The sequence below is a fragment of the Eptatretus burgeri genome, chromosome 2 (genome assembly GCF_056783735.1).
Source record: "Eptatretus burgeri isolate ZD-2024b chromosome 2, Ebu_testis_v1, whole genome shotgun sequence".
NCBI lineage: Eukaryota > Metazoa > Chordata > Myxini > Myxiniformes > Myxinidae > Eptatretus > Eptatretus burgeri.
This window is the reverse complement of record NC_140962.1, coordinates 44209822-44232264: the sequence shown is the minus strand read 5'-3', so window position 1 is coordinate 44232264 and position 22443 is coordinate 44209822. Positions and strand designations below refer to the sequence as shown.

At 43.1% G+C, this 22443-nt stretch overlaps 1 long non-coding RNA gene across 2 annotated transcripts in view; it reads left to right on the top strand.

Moving 5' to 3' along the window:
* LOC147031939 (uncharacterized) overlaps nucleotides 1-14333 on the top strand; it is a 33030-nt gene extending 18697 nt beyond the window's left edge. Inside the window, exons 1-3 of one of the 2 annotated variants that reach the window (XR_015054985.1) lie at nucleotides 5329-8069; nucleotides 13144-13267; nucleotides 13444-14333. This is a non-coding gene — a long non-coding RNA (uncharacterized LOC147031939). Of the gene's footprint in view, nucleotides 1-5328; nucleotides 8070-13143; nucleotides 13268-13443 lie in introns of those variants that run through there. The other variant, XR_015054986.1, reaches the window with a different exon arrangement.
* Nucleotides 14334-22443: the final 8110 nt, after the last annotated feature.

The window sequence follows — 22443 nt, the reverse complement described above, 5'->3', positions numbered from 1 at the left end:
TACCCTGACATATGGTACCGTAACTATAGTAGGTAGTCAGTATTTCTTGTGATGAGAAGGTATAAGGACTGAATAATGATGACATAGTCCTTAATAATTAAATAATGACGTTGATTAGTCCAAAACACTTCAATTGCATCGGCGTAGCTGAAGCTGCACCGCTCGGCTAGGATTACATTGGGTTGTTTGCCATTGCATTAACAGAAAACCCCCTAAATAGGAGTGAAAAGAAAATGCAATTAGAGCATTGTCTTCACCCGACTCGTGAAAAGAAAGTTCCTCCATGGCTCTGTGGAAAGTTTCAGTTTGTGCCGTCCATTGAAATGTGCAACAGTAGTTTGTGACGTTGAGCGTGCTCGCTACGCTGTGAGATATCCGTTGGCTGTTTTGGGTAAGAGGCCCCAGGAACAGGGTAGAGAGGGAGCTGGGAGGCATTCGTTGATGCAGCGGTGTCGGGTCTACATGGGAGAAGGGAGTTGGGGAGGTGTGGGGGGTGGTGGTCAAGGGAGACCCCCCACAACGCCAGCTCACGCTGAGACCACGAGATTGAACACGCGAGCAGCCGAGGCTGTTTGAAAACGCAAGAGTTGTTGTCATTTCGGCATTGTGGAAGTAGTGGGGAAACATTTGGACACATTCATGTGCTAGTTCTCAGATGCTGATCTTAGGCTCTCCGTTCAGTGGAAGTGTCAGGTTCTTCGGTAATTATATCTAAAAATGAATCGTAAAATGGTCGGTTTCGCACAACAGGACTCACACCTAGTGTTAGTACATGCTGCATGGACGAAATGGCCACACGCAAGCCGATTTACAACAGATGGTCCGGCACTGAAACCTCATGATGAAAAACCAGTGCTTCGTGAACCTCATAGTGGAGGCATCCGTGCACACAAAGAAGCCTCCAAGAGGAAGGCACCAAAACCCCAACCTTAAACGTAGAAAAGAAAAAAAATATGATGCAAGTAAACAAATCAACAAGCCGGTAGGCGACATGGGTGGTCACTATATAATTGCATACTCGTCATACAGTTTTTGACGGATCGGGCTGAAATTTTTTGACAAAGAGGTTGATTATAGTGTGCATAAAAGCACTGAAGCCAATTTTTGATTTTCGAAAAAATATATATATATATATATAAATATTTTTCGGATTTTTTTCAAAAATTTCAAAGTCCCATTGCTAGGCAACAGTGGCGTCCATAGCAACTGTGCTCAAAAGCATACAACTAGATCCTGGTATGAACTACCAGTCAAGTTTCATCAAAATCGGTTGACTCTTCTGGCCTCCAGAGCTGTCCATTACATACAAACAAACAGACAGATGGAAAACCTGAGAATAAGTTAAAGTTGTGAAATAACTAAAATAATTAATTTACAATGCGGAAGAAAAGTGACAAGAAATTGTCAGTCATTGTTCTTAGGGTTAGGCCAAGAGGTAGACCATGAGACCGACCATACCGATCACTCTAGCTTGGTCATCCTTCTTCATTTTGAAGTACAATGCAATATTCTTTACTTCACAAAAGCTACTTTGATAGTTCCTTGACTTTGCCAATCGATTGATGAGGATAGACCAATATTTTCACTTTTCAAAGGTTCTGATTGGCTATCACATGATTTTGTGAGAATGAATTATGCGATTCCCGACTCGACGACAAACTGTCAGGTTGGTTGCATCTGCCCGAGGAGGCCCAGATGGAGGTTAAGCCGGGTGTCCTCAGAGCTAGATTTTGTTGGTGGACGTGAAATTTCCCACGGTGTCTTTCACAGAGTAAGCCATTGGTTACTAACAACCTGAACAAATTCCAAGTTCCTGCCGTAATTTGGAGGGGCACTGCATCAGCGACACAGCCAGCAAGCCAAATTCACAATTGAATCCTCCACCCAATATGTTCTCGCCAACGGCGAATATAGTTTGGATGAAAAAGTGAATAACTTGCCAATCGTCTTCATCAAAAGGCACCGTGGGACCATTAACGTGAACCGGATAATGGGAGCAGACTGTACACCCCGCTTCGTTTTGTTCCGATGGAAGGCACATTATGTGATGCAACCAACACTGCCTGTGAAGTACCGAGGGTGATAGTTTATAGGTGGGTCGTGAATCACACTCGCAGGCGAAAGGGTCCAAAGGCGGGTATGCGAGCTCTATCCTGCCAGCCCAGGAATGTCAAATTGCTTGAAGAAGCTGCATAAGTGTTACATTACAATTTCGTGTTGTAACCAAAGTAAATTAACACCACTATATAACATGTGACTGCCATGCACAGGGGGTCAATATGTGAATTGGGAAAAGACATATATATATATATATATATATATATATATATATATATATATATTCTTACTAAAACTCTCATCTTGTACGTATGTATGGATGTATGTTCCTGAAATACAGCCAAAACGGTACACAATAGCGCAAAATTTTTCAGCCCACCTTACTCACCATTCACCTGCGGTGTGCAGTATCAAGATTCGTTCAAATCGGGCAATGAAGAAAGTATTAAAAAATCAATTCCCGATTCAGTCAAGTACTCTTCGGGAGTATTTGATCAATGCAAACAACCTCAGCGGTATTGTTCGCTGGAGCTATCTTTTTTTTTTTTTCTTGAAATGATTTTTTTTTCATCAACCACTGTCACAACGGGAACCCAACGGGTTCACGGGTCGTCTAGTGAATATGAACGAGGGTTTTGCACATGTGCTGCGTGCGCATGTGCTGTTTTCAGTGACTCGGTTCTGGGCCACTTTTAATGTGCCGTTGCTACCATGAAATCTGTAATTCATTTCACCTTTTAAACATAATTTTCAGGATTTAAACGAAAGAGTGGCAATTTCAAAATGGGTAACCACAACTGTTTTACTCCTGAATGCAAATCGCACTCACAGAAATATAGGAATACGAGAAATATCCGTGGATGAGAGGTGTAGAGTTCGTACCATTCCCTGTTAGTATAAGCAAGTGGAGGATATAGCGCGCGCGCGCACACACACACACACACACACACACACACACACACACACACACACACACACACACACACACACACACACACACACACACACACACACACACACACACACACACACACACACACACACACACACACACACACACACACACACACACACACACGCACACACACACATTATATATACAGGGTGGCCTGAAAGTCACTTTACCCCTTCCCAGTAAAGCATTGTTCTTGAACTCTTTTAATATACAGGTTTTATTGGACAATACTTACAATAATTAATTTTGTCAGTGTTTCTGCATACCATAGCGGGTGAGGGCAGAAGGGAAGGGACGGAGGGAAGTGAGAGAAATTTATCAGGGGTAAAGTAATTTTTGGGCTACCCTGTATATCATAATATATATTATTTATAGTGACCCTCACAGGCTATCCAACTCCCACTCCCACCCCTTCCCCCCACCCGCCTTCCTCCCAAACATGATTAATGGTAAATATCATTATTTTAAGCTTACCCTCTGCATTAACAATCCCCAAATATAACCTTCCCATCGGTGTTAAGGAGCATCCAAACCAGATACGGTGTCTCCCTTTTGGGAAGTCTACCTAATTGTTGGGAATGACGGCATCATCTTTCCGATTGCAGATGTCCATTAAATAAATGACCAAGCCTGCTATGTTCACACGAGGTAAACCCACAAAGTTCAAAGTCCACTCACTGACAGGGATGAGCGGGTACGTCAGGTGTAAGACGCCGTTCACAGGCCTTGCACGAACCCACATCATCAGGAGTCTTTGCAGGACGAGCTGCAATATATCAACTTTTTCAGTCAGTTGATCGGAAAGTTCTCCAAATCTTTTGTTGTGCAGAGGGACATCCCTTTCTCTCAGGTACTTTTCCAAGTATTTTTGGTTTATTTTAGAATCTTTGTGAACCATTTTAGGTAACAATCCTTTTCTGCCACCCACGATAGAAATTCTCTGCCCGGATGACCATTGTTGCGAGGGGAGTCTGTCTGCACATACGTGCCAAGCAGTCTGGGGCGTATTGTTACGAATTTGGAAGCTTACTGCACACAACAGCCAGGTCCTATAGATCAGTTATATCGGTAAGTACGTGTTTCTAGTTAGGGTCCCGTCCCTCGTCTACTGGGAATTAAATGTTCGTGCGCTGCAGAGTTATTTTGATAGTCAGGGTTTTCTTTTACATTCTTCGTTTTTACAACAACAACACTCTGCTCTCGGCATTCTCTGAGCGCTCGCTGGTATGTGGGCGTGTGTGGAATTCCTTTTGAGTGGAATTCCATTCCAAATATGGTCACGAAGCGTTTCGTTTTGGCTGCGCGCAAAACAAAGGTATGCGTCATATTCCGGCCAATGGGCAATGAGCAGACCAGAGCCGGGGTGGTCCTTGGCAAGAAAGCAGAGCTGCGACACGCCGTCCACCCAATGGGAGCAGGCCACGGACGAGAGGACCGCGCCTGGAAGGACAGAAGAAGGAACAAATAATTGCGCCCCGTCGGCTCGAAGCGCTTCTGTCTGGTCTGCGCTGACGGCATCGTGTGCTTCTGTCTGGTCTGCGCTGACGGCATCACGCGCTTCTGTCTGGTCTACGCTGACTGCATCGCGCGCGTCTGTCTGAGTCTGCGGCGGACTGCATCCCGCGCATCGGAGGTGTCTTGTCTGGCGCATTACAGCGAGCGGTCAACCGTCTCATCTCGGGAGACCACCTCGTCTCACCTCCTCTGGGTTCGGCTGCCCTGGTCCGTGCTTTTGGGCGACTGGAGCTCCGGGAAGGTGCGTACATCGAGCCGTGCGAAGCGGCCAGGTAGCCAGCGCATTATCCTTACCTCCAGCTCACCTTCCCTCCAAGCTAGGGGTATCAAAAAAGGCCGCGGCCATCATTTCTTCTGGGTATCTGTGTGCGTGTGCGTGTCCGTGGGCCCCGTCTATAAGTAGAACTGTTAAGTGCTTTTTTGTTGAAAATTATTTGCCTTGCTTATTCGGATAACTCTTCCCTTACGTGCTCCCCTCATCCCCCCGACTATTGTTAATAAATTCCCCTCTTGTTGAATGTCCCAGCTCGTCCTTGTCCTTTCTATCATTGGTTTGCCGCGCTGCTAATGGGAATTAGGAGGCCTCATTGCTGCCGTAATCATGCAATCAGCCCCGCAGGAATGTGGTACTCTGCTCGGGGTACGACTCACATCCAACTCTGTAATGGCCCAGATCGCGCAGATCCTGCCGATGGTGAATTTCCCCAGTAGTTTGGACGACATGGGTATTTAGGTATATTGAAATTGGCAATTGACCCTATCCCATGTGGTCGACCTATTGGCGATCTTTGGTCCGATAAGGGGCCCGTGACCTTTCGGATTTATCTGAAAGGTACGACCTAAATGCCCAGTGTTCGGTGGAGCCGAATCTACTGCTCCATCTAGCGGCCGTGCTCGCCACCGAGACCCGGCCCCACAACAATATTACGTCATTTTGAAAGTCGCGTATTCCCAACTTTTCTTCATACCTTTTTGGTTTGTATTGGGACCAAACGAAATGAACTCTGATCTTCCATACAAAACTCATTATTGATTCACCTCAAAGTACTACCAATGTAGCAATTATAAAGAATCAAGGACCATTGGTCCTGCAGCTCAACTGTCTGGTTGCCAAAAAGCAGAGTGACGGATGGATCAGGGTAAAAATAAGAGCTACATTTAGAATACACAGTTTATGTCAGGTAGTACTGACCTGGTGTTTACAGTAGTGCAACTCCCTGCTGTCTATGAGCTTTAGTATTCAAGATATTGCCCACTTCCAGGATGATGTAATTTCCTATTGTGTCAAAATTAGCCATATTTCATAGGGTGCAACTCCAAGGTGTCTACAATTCATATTTTTTGAGATATTGCCCACTTTCTGTATTATGACATTACTAGCGGCCAGATTGTGTTTCCGATTGGCTTCATTTTAACCAAACGTTCCCGTAGATCGTCGATCATGTATTCTAAGTTTCACATTGATAAGTTAAGCGATTTCAGAGAAGATGAATTTTAAACATTTTCCTTTGATCTAATATGGCTGCCAGACCACGTGACCAATGGCGTCATTGTTATCAAATTATATTTCCTACGTAGAGTCGATCACATATGTAAAGTTTCGTATCGAATAGTTGAGCAGTTTCAGAGAATACGGTTTTTAAAGGTTTTCTTATGATCAAATATGGCTGCCATACCATGTGACTGATGATGCAATTGTTAACAAACTACATTTTCCTTGGGTAGTTGATCACAAATTTAAAGTTTCTTAATGATCGGTTGAGCAGTTTTAGAGAAGAAGATTATGAAATGTTTTCATGTAATACAAAATGGTGGCCAAACTAGATCTAAATGCAAGTACTTTTAGAACCTTGAAACCTGACGATGACCTACTTATAGGTGGAGGGGGAGGATACCATGAACGAACTTGAGTTATTCCACACCATGGATAATTTTAGCCAAGTTTGGTCACAATCCAATCAGCAGTTTCGGAGAAGAAATTGCGAGTGTTTTTGGAGCGACGGATGATGTACCATCCCAGAGGCTCACCTGAACTTTATTCCAGGTAAGCTAATAATATTGCAGGCTTTTTTAGTATTGTATGATATGATTGTGCATTGAGCATAATTCTGTATGTCATAAATATGATGAACAATACAAGATGTCAAAGCAGGCATGCTAAAATGACTGCATAGTTTTCCGAAATTTTTTTTTTCCCAGATGGTATCAAATCATGACCACATACTGTACAAATGACTCAAGTCTCTTCATATGTGGTTGAGGAATACCTTGAGAAATCGGTGACATTTTATCAACTTTGTAATCCTTCATTTTCTAGAATATACCTGGTGTTGGCTTAATTTTTTGGGTGGTGGGCTTGGGATCCTGAGTTCAAATCCCACTCGGCAGTTGAATTAATACCAGGTGGGGTTGACTCTGCCTGTCATCCTTCTGAGGTCGGCAAAATGAGTGCCAGCTTGCTGGTATCCTGTGTTGGAGTGGTGACCTGTTCAGGATTGTGCCACATAGCCAAGGAGACTGTTTAAGCAGCACCAATGCTCTGCACAGAGTATGGTCCCAATGGATGGATGGATGGATGGATGGATTTTCTTGAATAAAATGTCCACTTCTACCTTGCACAATTCTCATGTACACCCAATATCAAAATTTCTGGCAATGGTACCAATTTAATATCTCATTGATTTCATATTCATTGGTTTCAGACCTTGTAGAAAGGGAGAGAGTAGATTGAAACAATGCAGATAGTGATTTACTTTCGAAGCTCAGAAATGTAACTCATTACTTAAGCCACAGAAGATAGAATAGAGTGTGATGGTGATAATATTATATAGAACTTAATGACTCGCTCGGATATTACAATTAAAATCGGTGACGTAATGTGATTATAACAATCGATTTTGGATGACATGGAAATAGTTGAAAAGGGTTCTTCTTATCGAGGTCAGAAGAGGGCGCTGCGAGACACAAGCTCAGATTATAATTTCTGCTTTTCAGTGAATGAATTTTTCGAAAACAAAGACCCAGCATTCAATACTGAAATTTATGACACAATTTCAATGCTCTCTGGTGAGATACAATAAGCATGTAAATGTGGAAAGGTTTAACAAACCCAATCCTATTTATTGGCGTATGTTATCATGGGAAAAAATAATGTAACTGCTTCAGAGATGTTGCTTTTAGTGCGATGATATGATATTGATAATCGTATGTTCGTACAAAATCGAGATACCAAACTAATTTTCATTTTTGTAAGGCTCACTTGGTTGTGTCTGGATGGGTTTGAGGGTAGGGGAGTAGCAGCTGAAACCCAAATCTTATCCGGGTTCCTCCGGATGCTTCTATCTTTGCTTACTCGGGTACCTTTTGATAAATCCAATGCAGTATTTAGTTTTTCATTTGATTATGTATGTACCATATTCTGATGCAGTGTGTATTGTGCTTCCCCACTTACAGACCTCTTGCAGCTTGTTCCTATTTGTGCGCTTGAGCCTTTGGGAGTAACTGCTGAATTGTATCTGTTGGGGCTCTTCTGACATTTTTGGTACTTTCACACTTTTTCACATTTCTCTTCATTCATTCAAATTCTTGCTTTTTCTTTTCTTTTTGTTCATTTTCCTCTCTTTTGCTCTCAATTTCTCTCTTTCTTCATCTGTCTGTCTGTCTAGCGAGAAGTTAATTCTTGCAAAAACTTTTTCTGTGAGTCTCAGTTGGCTGCACCTGGATGGGTTTGAGAGTAGAAGAGTAGCAGCTGAAACCCGAATCCTATCCAGGTTCCTCCTGATGATTTGATCTTTGCTCTTTGCTTATTCGGGTTCTTTGTGATGACTCCAAATGCAGTATTTGGTCTTTCATTTGATTATACTTTATGATTTCCTCTTTGAGGAACATGCGTTTTCCATACTCGCACGTGGGGTTTAGAAAGGAACATTTACGCTACTCCAACACAAACTTTTAAAAAGTGCAGATGTTATAAGCTATGTGCTGTTTTGTTTCAGGGCAGTTGATACATTCAAGTAATTAAACAAAAGAGCCCAGGATATTTGACATTTTTGACAAATATTTGACATTTCAAAATATTTGACAACATGATTAATGTTGTTGATCAAACAGCAAATGTGTTGTAGTGAGGAACAAAACACGTGACTGACAATGGCACAGAGGTCCTGCAAGAGGAATCACTTACTGTTGAGTGAACTACTCTGAAGCATATGTAACTAGAAAGATAAAGTGTCATTTTTACCCCGTGGGGTCTTCCACCCCACGGGCTCGAAGCGCCGCTCACGTTCTCTCTTTTCTTGTGTACAGTTCATTTGAACGTCTATTTCTCCATTATTGGTGAACAGTAGTTGATGAAAATCGACAGGCACATACGAGACACATATGAGGTCCGTCTCAAAAGTAACGGGACTGATTCACAGAAATTTTATTCCAAAAAATAGATTGAAATCACAGCTTATCCCCTTCAAAGTAGTTTCCCTCCAGTCTCACACACTTGTCCATCCTCTTCTTCCACGCTTCACTGCACCCCCGGAAGGCTTCTTCTGGAATCCTCGAGCTCCGTCGTCACGGATCAGGAAATCGCGTCCCCTTGATCACCCCCTTGAGCTTGGGGAATAAGAAAAAATCACAAGGGGCCAAGTCTGGCGAATACGGGGGTTGCTCCAGAGTTGGCACGTTCCTCTCCACCAGAAACTGTCAGATGCTCAGGGCACTGTGAGCAGGGGTGTTGTCATGGTGGAGCACCCAGGCATTGTTCTCTCACAGATCCCTCCTCTTGTCCCAAACTGATCTCATGAGGCGCCGGAGGATCTCCTTGTACACGTATTGATTCACTGTTTGACCCTGTGGTAGAAACTCGAAGTGGACGATGCCCTTGATGTCAAAAAACACGATGAGCATCACCTTGACCATTGACTTCGACATCCTTGCTTTCTTTGGTCTTGGTGATGCCGGACTTTTCCACTGATGACTCTGCTGTTTGGTCTCGGGATCGTATTCGAATATCCACGATTCATTGCCAGTAATGACTCTCCCGAGCAGGTCTGGATCGTCCTCGAGGTGCTCGATAATATCTTGACAGACAGTGATTCTTTGCTGTTTCTGGTCCTCGGACAACAGCTTGGGGGCAATCTTTGCGCACACCTTGCGCATTTCGAGATTTTCAGTGATGATGCTCCAGACAGTGTCCTTGTTGATGGAAAGTTCCTCAGCAATCATCCGCACCGTGAGTCGACGATCTGCGCGCACCATCTGCTTCACACGCTCGATGTCCGCCGTTCTGCTTGTTGAAGGTCTTTCAGACTGTGGATCGTCTTCAACCTCCTCCAGGCCCTCTTTGAACCTCTTGTGCCATTCAAATGCACGTGTACGTGACATTGTTTCTTCCCTGTAGACTTTCCGCAGCATTGCGAAGGATTCAGAAGGTGTTATGCCAAGCTTGGCAAGAAACTTCAGATTGACTCTCTGCTCACGAATCAGACTCGACAATGTGTAAAGCACGACGTGTAAAAAAAATCACACAATGAGCGCAGTCAACCATCATCAATCATATATGTTGCTGGAATGTTGCGAAAGACTGTGATGCAACCCTTTCATTCAAGTTGTGTAAGTGGAGCACACAGCAGGCTCAGTCCCGTTACTTTTTAGACGGACCTCGTATGTGTTTCTGTATATGTATGTATGTATGTATGTATACATAATATATATATATATATATATATATATATATATATATATATATATATATATATAATATAAATATAGCGGGCAGGGGGCCGGGTGAGAAAACCACCAGGGGGGGGGGCTATCTCGGGTTCCCACCAGACTCCCCAGAATTGCAGGCCGTTGCAAACGGATAATTCCGTATCACACGGATAAAAGAAGTGAGGCAGTATCACAGGTGGCTGATCAACCATTTTCAGAACTAGCATTGCCTACCCTATGATAGGAAGGGAAGGAGCTACAAAATTGCTTAAACATTATGTTCCCCACATCATCTGGCCAGTTTACTGTGGCTGATGGATCATCCATTTTTTGATCAAAAAACAGGGGGGGGTGGGTGGAGGGGGTGGAGGCACCTGTGCTCGAAGCATGAAATGTCTGTACATTTATGGATCGTGCCGATGTACCAAGTCCCGAGAGGAGAACGGCTCTCATTGCCAGAGATGTTAACTTGCCTGCTACAATAAAATGACTCGCGATTGAACTTGATATTCGAACACCACTGCTAAAACAACTCCCCGACCTCGCCATAAGCATGAACGAACAACTAATGAAACTTTGCTTCCTTGTGAATTCTTCATGTCCTGTAACCATCATCAGTGAGTACACTTATAAATAAACCAATTCCAGTTGTTCAGTTCAACCTGCTTGTAGCATTCTTTCTTCCATTGGTCCAGCACATTCCGCAGTATTGTTAGATACGAAGTTTTACTCCCTGTGATTTGCTCTCGTTAGACAGCATGCACTCACTGTATTGCTCAGCAGGAATTCGAGTGTGCGCGAAGGGCACGAAACTCTGTTAATCTAGTCAGCTCCTCAGATAAATGGTGTGAGACGGGTAAACCTTGTGAGAGTTGACGAAGTTAATTGACGGGCTGCGGAGTTATCAGTGGCACAACAACCGAGAGGGCTGGGCATTCAGGGGGAATCTGAGTGCTTCCTCTCTTGGTTATCCCTGAATATATATATATATATATATATATATATATATATATATATTATATATATATATATATACATATGTATATTTATTTTTACCTTCTATATATTACTAAAACTCTCATCTTGTATATATGTATGTATGTATGTTTCTGAAATACAGCCAAAATGGTACACGATAGTGCAAAAATTTAGGGCCACCAAACTCACCATTCGCTTGCAGTGTACAGTTTCAAGTCTCGTTCATTATCAGGCAATGAAAAAAATTATTAAATAATCAATTCATGATTCAGTCAAGTACCCTTCGGGAGAATTTGATCAGTGCAAACAACCTCAGCGGTATAGTTCGCTGGAGCTGTCTTTTTTTTCTTAAAATGATTTGATGAAAAATCTCAAACATTTAGTATAGACAGAACGATTGATTTTTAAGCATAAAAGAAACATCGCCATTTTGATCTAATACTTCTGTATTTATTAAGAAATAAAATTGTGTTTAGAAGATTATGCACAATAATTTATTCGACATTCTTTTCTCCGTTTTTTTTTTTCACATTGACGCACAATTATCAAGTTTCGTTCAAATCAGGCAATGAAAAAAATTATTAAAACATCAATTCTCGATTCAGTCAAGTACTCTTTGGGATTATTTGATCATGCAAACAACCTCAGTGGTATTGTTCGCTGGAGCTATCTTTTTTTTATGATTTTTTTTTATCAACCACAGCACAACGGGAACCCAACTGGTTCCCGGGTCGTCTGGTATATTTTATATATATATATATATATATATATATATACATATATATATATATATATATATATATATATGTATATGTATGTGTATATATATATATATATATATATATATATATATATATATATATATATATTTACTAATATATTTATTTATATATATTTATTTATAGAGATATTTTTATTTTTTTTTATACATATATATATATATATTTATTTATATATATTTGTATATATATTTATTTATATATTATATATGTATATAGGGTGTCCTAAAAGTCACCTCAGGATTTCGAAATTAAATAACATTTCTGTTTTTCAATAATTTATGATAATTTTTATACCAAAAGAAAATTTACAAAATGGAGATAAATTTGCTTTCTTTATGAAAAATGATGCAGCTTCGATGTCCTCCATTTTCGACTTCGCAGAGACGGGCTCTTTTGACAGCATTTTCCATAACAGCGGACAATAACTCTGGCTGCAGCCCTCAAATTTCTGCACAGATGTTGTCTTTGAGCTGCTGAATTGTATGGGGCTTATTGATGTAGACACGCTCCTTTCGGTAACCCCAAATAAAATAATTGGGAGGTGTCCAATCGAGGGAACTTGATGGCCAAGAAATTTCTGAATTTCGTGAAATTATTTGCTGTCCATGCTCTTTGGGTGAGAATAATTGATCGATGAAATTTAAAATAAAATTCCACGATTTTGGTTCTTTGTTTAGTTGTGAATTTTTCCATAGGTAATTTTCAAATGTTAATCTAAATTCTGAAAAGAAAAGAAAAACGAATTATTAAAAAACAGAAATGTTATTTAATTTCTAAATCCCAAGGTGACTTTTGGGACACCCCGTATGTGTGCGCATATATATACATATATATATATATATATATATATATATATGTATATATATGTATATATGTATATGTGTATATATATATATATATATATATATATATATATATATATATATATATATATATATATATATATATACACGCACACATCTTCTGGTAATAAATGTCAGTGTGTGCATCTGCTCCATCACTCCAAAGCCATGAAACCTATCAGCGCAAAACTTTACATGCATATTAAGAAAACTACAAGGAAGTGCATGAATGAAAATTGTGTGTTTTGGTTAATTAAAACACCCCTTTTGAAGATAATTAACAGCCTTGTTTAATTTTATCCTTTATCAGGTGCATCCTTGGTTTCCGCTTTCATTGGGGTCTTAAGACAAGACCCATCCTCGGTAACTTCACTGAGGACTGAAGCCACCATGTTTGTTGGCCTGCTCGACCATGCCTCGACTTTGAACAGGCCGTAATGATTTCTTAATGATAAAGTTTCCCCCCCCCTCACTTTCCTCACTCATATTATCGAATGCCTGTTCATCATAGCTAAGAATCATTGAATACCATCACACCACCACCACCAGCCTGCAATGCTGACATGGCATGATGGATGCATGTACTCATGTTGTTTTCTCCATTCCCTAGTCCTTCCATGAGCGTGAAACCGCAGGAACGGGAATTCATCAGACCAGGTAATGTTTTCCCAATCCTCCAGTGTCCAGTGTTTTCATTCCTTCGCCCACTGCAACTGCAGGTTCTTATTTTTTGCTGAAAGAAGTGGAACTTTTATTCATTCCAGTGGAAAGAAGTTGTGCATTATTTTATGGGGTCTTTTGGCACCAATGTTGTACTGGACTGTCAGTTGACTAACTGTAGCCCATCTGTTGCTCTGCACAATTTGTGTCAGCCTCATTTGGCCTCTTTCATCAATGAGCCATTTTCAACCACTAGCCTGCCGTTGGCTGGATGTCCTTTGGGTGGTGGACCATTCTTGATGCACATCGGAATCTTTTGAGTGTGAAAAACCCACCAGTGTTGTCGTTCTTCACACACTCAAACAAGTGCACCTGGCACCTACTACCATACCTCGTTCAAAGGCACTTAAATCTTTTGTCTTACCCATTCACCCTCTGAATGCCACACATACACAATCCATGTCTCAATTGTCTCAAGGCTGAAAAATCCTTCTTTAACCAGTCTCCTCCCCTTCAGCTGCACTGATTGAAGTGGATTTAACAGGTGCAATCAATAAAGGATCATTGCTTTCACCTGGATTCACCTGATCAGTCTATTTCATGGAAAGAGCAGGTGTTCCGAGTGTTTTGTACACTGGGTGTATATCTGTGCAGTGTGTGTGTGTGGTCGGTCAATGAACTACTCCCTTAAACTTTTGTGAAATTATACCAAACTGCAGGGCTGCACCTACCGCTCCAGTGTGTCTGTCCTCGGGTATTTCATTTATTTTTTTGAAGAATTTTCTTTTTTCTCAAAAACATTTTGTTTTGAAAAAAATACGTTTTAAAAAAAATTCAATCTTGAACTTCAATTGCTTATAAAAATGTAATATCACAAATATTACGAATAAATTTGTACAAAATAAATGTTTGTATTATGATTGGTGTAAATCATGACAACAAACCTGTCTCGACAGCGACATGTGGTGAGGTATTTTGAATTACATGGAGGATAGTTGCTTTTAATAATATAGCGGGTATGTAGCGGTGAGGTCTTTTTAATAATGTAGTCGTGAGGTGTTTGTAATAGCGTGGCGGTGTTTGTCCCAATATAATGACGTGTGGTGAGGCAAGTGTAGCGAGACGATCCACACTAGTACATACATACATACATACATACATACATACACACACACACACATATATATATATATATATATATATATATATATATATATATATATATATATATATATATATATATATATATATATATATATATACAATGGGTCGCCAAAATAGGTGACCCTTATTGTCAGTAATTCTGTCTGTTTATTACTTTGCGAAATCTTCGATTTTGTCAAGTATGTTGGTCTGTTCCGTTTGTTGGTTTGTTTGTTTGTCCGGTCGTCTACAGCCCAAACGGCTGGACCAGTCGTTCTTAAATTTTTACACCTGATAGACAATCCACCTGAGACGGACCGCATCCAAACCCCATCCTAATCGGACTAAACGTCACGACGTGACGTCACACAACGTGAAAACACATTTTTGGACATAACTCGGTGACCGGAAGTCGCTACGACTTCCAGTTGACGCCAAATTAAACTTCATTCAAATATCTAAATGATTACTAAATGCATCTTATTACAAATTCTGCATAGTTTTCGCAAGGGTATGACGTCAAAGTTTTGCCTATTGACATCATTAAAAAAAATAAAATATATATATTTTTACGCTCGTGTGCAGCCGAAACTACTGAAGCAATCGCTCTCAAATTTTAACACGTGATAGCCAATCTTGCTGAAATAGTCTGGGATCAAATCACGTCATAATCGCACTTAACGTCATGACGTTACGTCAAAAAAAGGTGAAAACAAGCTTTTGAACATAATTCAGTAACCGGAAGTCGTAGCGACTTCCTGTTGACGCCAAAACAAACTCCAATGGAATATCTAAATGATTTAAAATGCATGTTAGTACAAATTATGCACAGTTTTCGCAAGCGTATGACGTCAAAGTTTTTAGCTATTGGCGTGATTTAAAAAAAATTCTATTCGTTCTACAGGTCACAATTCTTAACCGATTTGGATGAAATTTTAACAGCTGATAGAAATCCACAGTGCAAAAGGATATGTGACTTTTGGTGATGTTCAAGATCAGGATCTGGATTCTGCATCACTTTATATTATCGCCCATTATAAACCAATGGGGAATTTTGTGAATTACACATGGCTATTTCTCAAACAGTTTTGCACTTATTATATTGAAACTTATACTGTCTATTTATGCGTGTAATATTAACATGTGTACAAAGTTTGATCGAAATTGACCTAAGGTCAAGGTCAGGGTCACCCAAAACATGAAAAACGCACATATAAAATACATATTTTTGTTTTACAACATATTTCAAACCTGATAACGGGATCGTAAAGCTGGTTGAAAAGCAATGCTCCCAGTTATTTGCAAATATTTTCTACGATCAGAATGAAGGCAACAAGCACCGATGATAAGTTGTTGAATGTCACATGGTGGCTTTAAATGAGTTGTGATAATTTTCAATCTGCTGCCGTTACCATGACAACGCGCGCCTGATAATTGTTATTTGTGACGTCGCGTCATTTTATTAATGTACGAACAAATAAACACCACACATTCCATGACATTACAGCTTGGACCACCACACGGAAAGGTCAACTAATTCGCCAAGTGTCGTGCTAAGCACGATTTTTCATTTGGATGTTTGTTCGTTTGTCATCAGCATAATTGGTAGTATAGGAGCTGCATGGCGTATTTACAAATTGTGGAGACAGAAAACGTGGGGTTGCCGTACGGTCTTTGATTTGATGTTGCACGGTGACCTCAGGGCGTTCCTGCGGCAGCTATAGAATTTTCAAGGCAGACGCAAGGTGCCCGCAAGGCGACCGCAGGGGGACCGCAGGGGGGCCCTAAGGCGAACGTGTGGCCAGACGGACGGTAACGAATGGGTTCATTTTATTTTTTTTTTCACCAGTTTTTTTTTTCGGCTTGTCGAATTGCGACCGCGAACGTAGAAATGAAAAAAGTTATAACTCCGCGTTATAATTCCACGGCGACCTTACGGCTTTTAAAATATAGCCATACGGCGTAGGGCCACCCTGAGGCCACCTCAGAAACTCTGCGGCCGCCGCACGTTTCTGTCAATTCAGAGGGCGTACGGCCGCCGCATCCTCGCCGTAGAGCAAATGTGACTTAGGCCTTCGGTCTTAGAAATTGTGGAGACCGAAAACGTGGGGTTGCCATACGGTCTTTGATTTGATGTCACACGGTGACCGCAGGGCGTCCTAAGGCGAACGTGCGGCCAGATGGACGGTAACGAATGGGTTAATTTTTATTTTTTTATTTTTACCATTTCTTTTGTTTCGACTTGTCGAATTGCTACGGCGAACGTAGAAATGAAAAAAGTTATAACTCCGCGTTATAATTCCACGGCGACCTTACGGCTTTTAAAATATAGCCATACGGCGTAGGGCCACCCTGAGGCCACCGCAGAAACTCTGCAGCCGCCGCACGTTTCTGTCAATTCAGAGGGCGTACGGCCGTCGTATCCTCGCCGTAGAGCAAATGTGACTTCGGCCTAAACGTGGGCGGATTTTGACCAAACTCGGGTGGTATGAACATCTTATGACCTCGTACTTTGTAAATTGTGATGGTTGCTAGGGACGCTTTGGTTCCCTAGCAACAACCGAAAAACCTTCAAAATCGGTACCGTTCACGCGAAATCAATTCCGAAAGCCATTATCCCACGTAGGGTTGTGAAATTTGGCACGAATGATCTACAGCTGATGCTCTATCAAATATATTCCGGTTTTTGTGATATATGGAATACTTTACCCACAGCGCCCCCTAGAGTTAGGGTATGCGCGAAAATTGGCGAAAATTGAAGGCCCCCTAGCGACCAGGTGAGTGCATCGATACGAATGAAACTTTGCAAGTTCATGGGACTCAATGAGTACTACAACTTGCCTCAGAACATATTGACCGATTTCGCTTAGATCAGGGGTCAAATGTCAATTAGTGCAAAAATCGAAATATGCGAGAGCTGGAGGTGCCTTCCCGCCAAATGCTACTCCTCCTGGGGTTATGGTCGGATGGTCATGAAAATTCACACTAATCATCTGGAATACATTGTGCACAAACGATCGAGCCGGATTTTCGATTTAGATCTTTGTTCACCCACAGCACCCCCTCGAACTTTGGGGATTTCCGATTTCAAACCGCATTTTCGGTACTTTTCATTCAAATGGATACCGAGTAGTTATCAGTAGATGGAACTGGATGAGATTTGATATGCATAATCTTAAGGTGATTCCCTATCCGCTACATGACATCCATTTTGCTCTATATCTTACAGTTTCCATGCTCGGCGACCCATCGCCGCCTACCGGCTTGTATGTATATATTGTTGCGGTTGAGGAAATTCGCAAACCACCATTCAGGTCCCGTAGGTCAGATATCTCTGTAAGTACATGTGTAGTTAGCCCCAAACCCGTTGTTTAGAGGGAATAAATGTAATTCATTCAGGCTGCGACCCTTTAAGATAGCCGTTTTTCTGTTCTATCTTTATTTTGAACCAACCACGTCTCAACCGCCATCACACAACAACCACCAACCACAACGCCGCTTCACAACAACAACAACGCCAACAGCCACGACCTTTACCTTCACAACTCGCTCTCGCAAACATCGCATCCCCGCCATTCCAAACGTCGCCATGGCCATGGACCAGCACTTTAAACCCTCCACCACCTTCGCCTCTCCTTCTGCGGCCATTCCCGCACCGCTTGTGGGCACCGAGCGTCATGCTGTCCTGGCCTCGTGCGGGACGCGCGCCGATCCGCGGGTGCAAATAGCGGCCTTTCCGAGGAGAAGTCGGATCAGGAATGATACACGCCCACTTCTGATCCATCCAATCAGCAAGCGCGGGGTGGTTTGGCCCCGCCTCCAGGCGCTTCGGAGTAGAATCGATATATGCAAATTCGAGGATCAGGGGAGACTCACGCCCCTTTTTCTCCGTCCAATGGGCGAGCGTGGCTCCACCCCCGAGCTCGTTCTGATCCAGAAATTTGCATATGGGTTCTCCTGCCGGACTATAAAGCGCCGAGCGCGGGGCGAATTTAGTCAGTTTCCGGTCAAGAGAGTTGGAGAAAAGGTCGAGGCAGTCAAGTCGGGTCTGGAGAGGAGCAGTCTGTGGAGCCGCGAGTCGAGTCGGGTCTGGAGAGTGGCAGTCTGTCGGGGAGCTGCAGAGAGGGGAAGCCTGAAGCCTGGAGCGCGGTCGAGGTGGTTTGCTGCAGTCAGCTGAGGAGAATTGGGGAGGAGGTCGAATAGCTCGGGTCCGAGGCAAGGAAGACGGCGGTCGGCGACGAGGTTGCAGTGGAGTCGCTCGTCGCGGGACCCAAGCAAGCCAGCTATCCTCTTTCCCCAGAGCATCAACAATTCCCCCCTTTTTTCCCCCCGCGCTGAGATAGTGCGAAAAGGGGGCCCCGTTCCCACCCCACTCCAAGCAGTGCTAACGAAACCCGCGAAGGAGCGCGGAGTCGGGGCGCCGCCACATTTGCGGCTCATCACAAGGCACGGGTAGGATCAACCCGGTCTCGCGGCCCTCAGGCCCCGTCTGCCCCCTTGTCTTTGAGGGTGGCCCTTTTCTTTTGCTTTTGAGTAAATGTGTTGTCGGCGCCGTCTGTAAAGTAAAACTGTGTAAGTGTTGCCGTGTGCTCGCGTAGTCGGTAGTAGATCTGCTTTGTTGTGTTTCTTTTGTAGCATTTGCTGGAGGTGCATAATTGTTGTAATTGTATATGTGTGCTCTCCGTGTGCCACGGAATAAATGTGCATTATGTTGAAGTGTTTTTCCCGTTTCGCTTCGTCTTTTCTTTAATTGAATCTCCATCTTGCTTCACGTAAAGGGTTGGTAGTGGGCTTAATACGCCCGATAATTAATCGGAACGTCGAGGCCGACGATAACACCGCTCGGTTATCCCGATAGTACGGAACGGGTCGCTTAAGTGGCCCGTGTCCGGAGTCGACCTGCGGCGAGGTGCGATCGCCCAGTCTACCCTCCGCGTGAGTACTTAGGTAGATTGAATTTGGCGAACAACCCTATCCCACGCGGGGGCCGATTGGCACGATCGTGGTGAGGCCGAAAGGCCCACCCGTGACTAGCTCCCGGCGTTAGTCCGAGAGGGTCACGACAGAATTGTCCGTCCGGTGGGCGACGTGCCGCGATTCGAGTTACGTGGCCGCTCGCACGTCGGCGGGCGCGGATTCGCAACAATATATATATATATATATATATATATATATATATATATATATATATATATATATATACATATATATATATATATAATATTGTTACGTTTGAGGGGGGGGTATGCATTCAAAGGGTAATTCGGATGTTTAATTAGGTATGCCATGCTGTTCGAGTTTACCAGGATCTCGATGTAATAAGTAGCAATTCAGTGGTGATAAGTTGTCTAGTAAATGTTTATTTCTTCAAGGGGGGAATGATAATTGTCACGTAATTAGATAGGGACACGGGATAGGATAAGTGTGTCTGCGTAAACCCCTTTTAGTAGTCCCTGGAGGCTGGCCGTGACGTCACAGGACAGGGCTGCGGATGGCTCCGCCCCGTGATCACGATTGGCGGAAGGCGACGGCGGTGGGCCAATAAAACGGCTCGATTGGAAGTGACGAGGACGGGAGGATAAAAAGGTTCTGTTCGGGGTCGAAAAGGAAGAGGAAGAAGATCGGGACAAAAAGATCGTGTTTTTTTTTTGGTGTGGAGGCTGTTGCGCGGGAAGCGCACTTGTTGTTGTGCTGATTCGATCGTGTTCTTCATCTTGTCTTGGAGCCTTGCTGAGCCTCGTGCCTCACCTTGGTTGGCTCTGGGGTTCTGCTGACTCGGAGTGCGGGGTCGAACGGCGGGTGGACCTGCCTCCCTCTCCTGCTCGCAATTTGGTGCCAGAACTGGTTCCCTGGCGGCTGTGAGCGGACTTGGGCCGGGACCAGGAGGTCGACAACACCACGGTTTCTCCTGCCCCCCCCCCCTGACGAGAGCAAGGCCAGCTCGTCCGACGCTGATCCAGGGACAGTTGCGTCCACACCACGGTCCAGCCTGACCACCAGAAGTAGCTACGTTTCGTGTGTGTGTGTGTGTGTGTGTGTGTGTGTGTGTGTGTGTGTGTGTGTGTGTGTGTGTGTGTGTGTGTGTGTGTGTGTGTGTGTGTGTGCTTGGCGCCTTAGAGGGTTTGAGATCTGTATATTCATTGGAATTGTCTGTGTTTTCCCCACGCCCGATCCCCCACCATCCCGTCGAATCGCCCCGGATCCCTCTTCTTGCCGAGTCTTGTTATTTCTGGTTAATAATAAAAACAAATAAACATCATCAACTCAGTGAAAAGCGACTCGTGCCACCTTCCTCGTCCCGTTTGCGGTAGAACGATTAGAACCGCCATGTTTGGGTTATAAGTAAATAAACCGCCTCCATCGTTTCGGCTCATTGTACGTTGGCGGGACTGTTCAAGTCCCGTGGACGTCACAATATATATATATATATATATATATATATATATATATATATATATATATATATATATATATATATATATATATATATATATATATTTTGTGTTGTCACTGAACTACTGCCTCAAACTATTGTGAAATCGTCCCAAACTGCTCAGACCGCTCCCATATGTATATTCTAAAAAGGGTATTCGTTTAAAATATTTTTTTGGGAATTTTTTTTTTAAACTGAAATCTTCAATTTCAGTTGCTTATAAAAATGCAATAAATCATGAATATTACAATTTAAATTGCAAAATAAATGTTTGAATTCTGCTTGCTGTAAATCATGACAACACTGCAACTCATGAAATTATCCTCAGTTAAAACAAGCCTGTCTCTCTCATGACATGTATTGAGGTGTTTTGAATTACGTGGACGTGAGGCATTCTTAATAACATGGCTGTTACGTGACTGTGAGGTGTTTTTCATAACTTGGAGGTTACGAGGTGGTGAGGAGTTTTTAATAATGTGGTGGTTTTGTCCCAACGCAGCAACGTGTGGTGACGTGAGTGTGTAGGGTCTCAATCAGTCAGCATGGACGATCCAAGGGAAAGCTCATGGTCCCATGTTGATCTGAATGAACACGTCACAGATCTGCGCCAGGAAGACCTCCGAGCCCTGGCAATGCGACATGAGTTTTGAGCATTTGCCCTTTCGTCTCCGGGGATTGAAGAACCAAATCTTCATTCCCGGAGTGTATTTGCTCGTTCTGCTCCGGTAGTCGGATATGCGCTTCATCTTTACACCCGCCAGATGGAGGTGGCTACTCGTGAAGGCATGGACCCATTCCATACCCTCCTCCAAATGACGGGCATTGCCCTCCCCCGGAAGTTTATCAGGATGTTCTGGCAAGGGACCACATAGCAGGTCAGCGGGAGCCTGCAACTCCCGCCCATCCATGAGCAACGCTGGGCTACATGCGTTGGCTCCGTGCTGGCTAGTTTGGTAGGCATTCAACAAATACGGGAGAGGTTCATCCCAGTCATCATGATGGGTGGTGGTAAATAGGGCCAGTTGTTGTATTAAGGTCCTATTGAACGTTTCCACCATCTCGGCAGATTGTGGTCTTAAGGGTGTTGTCCTTGTTTTCCGAATTGACAAGAGACTGCACACCTCTTTTAATAATTGGCTTTCAAAATTTCCACCCTGATCGGTGTGCAGCTCTTCCAGAATCCTGTGCCGGCATGGAAAACCTTCCACGAAGGCCTGTGCCACAACCCAGCTTCTTGATTGGGGAGCGCATAGGCCTCCAGCCACTTGGTGAAATAGTCCATAACCATGAGGATATATTTATTACCCTGGTGGGTGCAGGGAAGTGGTCTGAAAATGTCCATAGCCACCCACTCAAGGGGGGCCCCCACCTGGT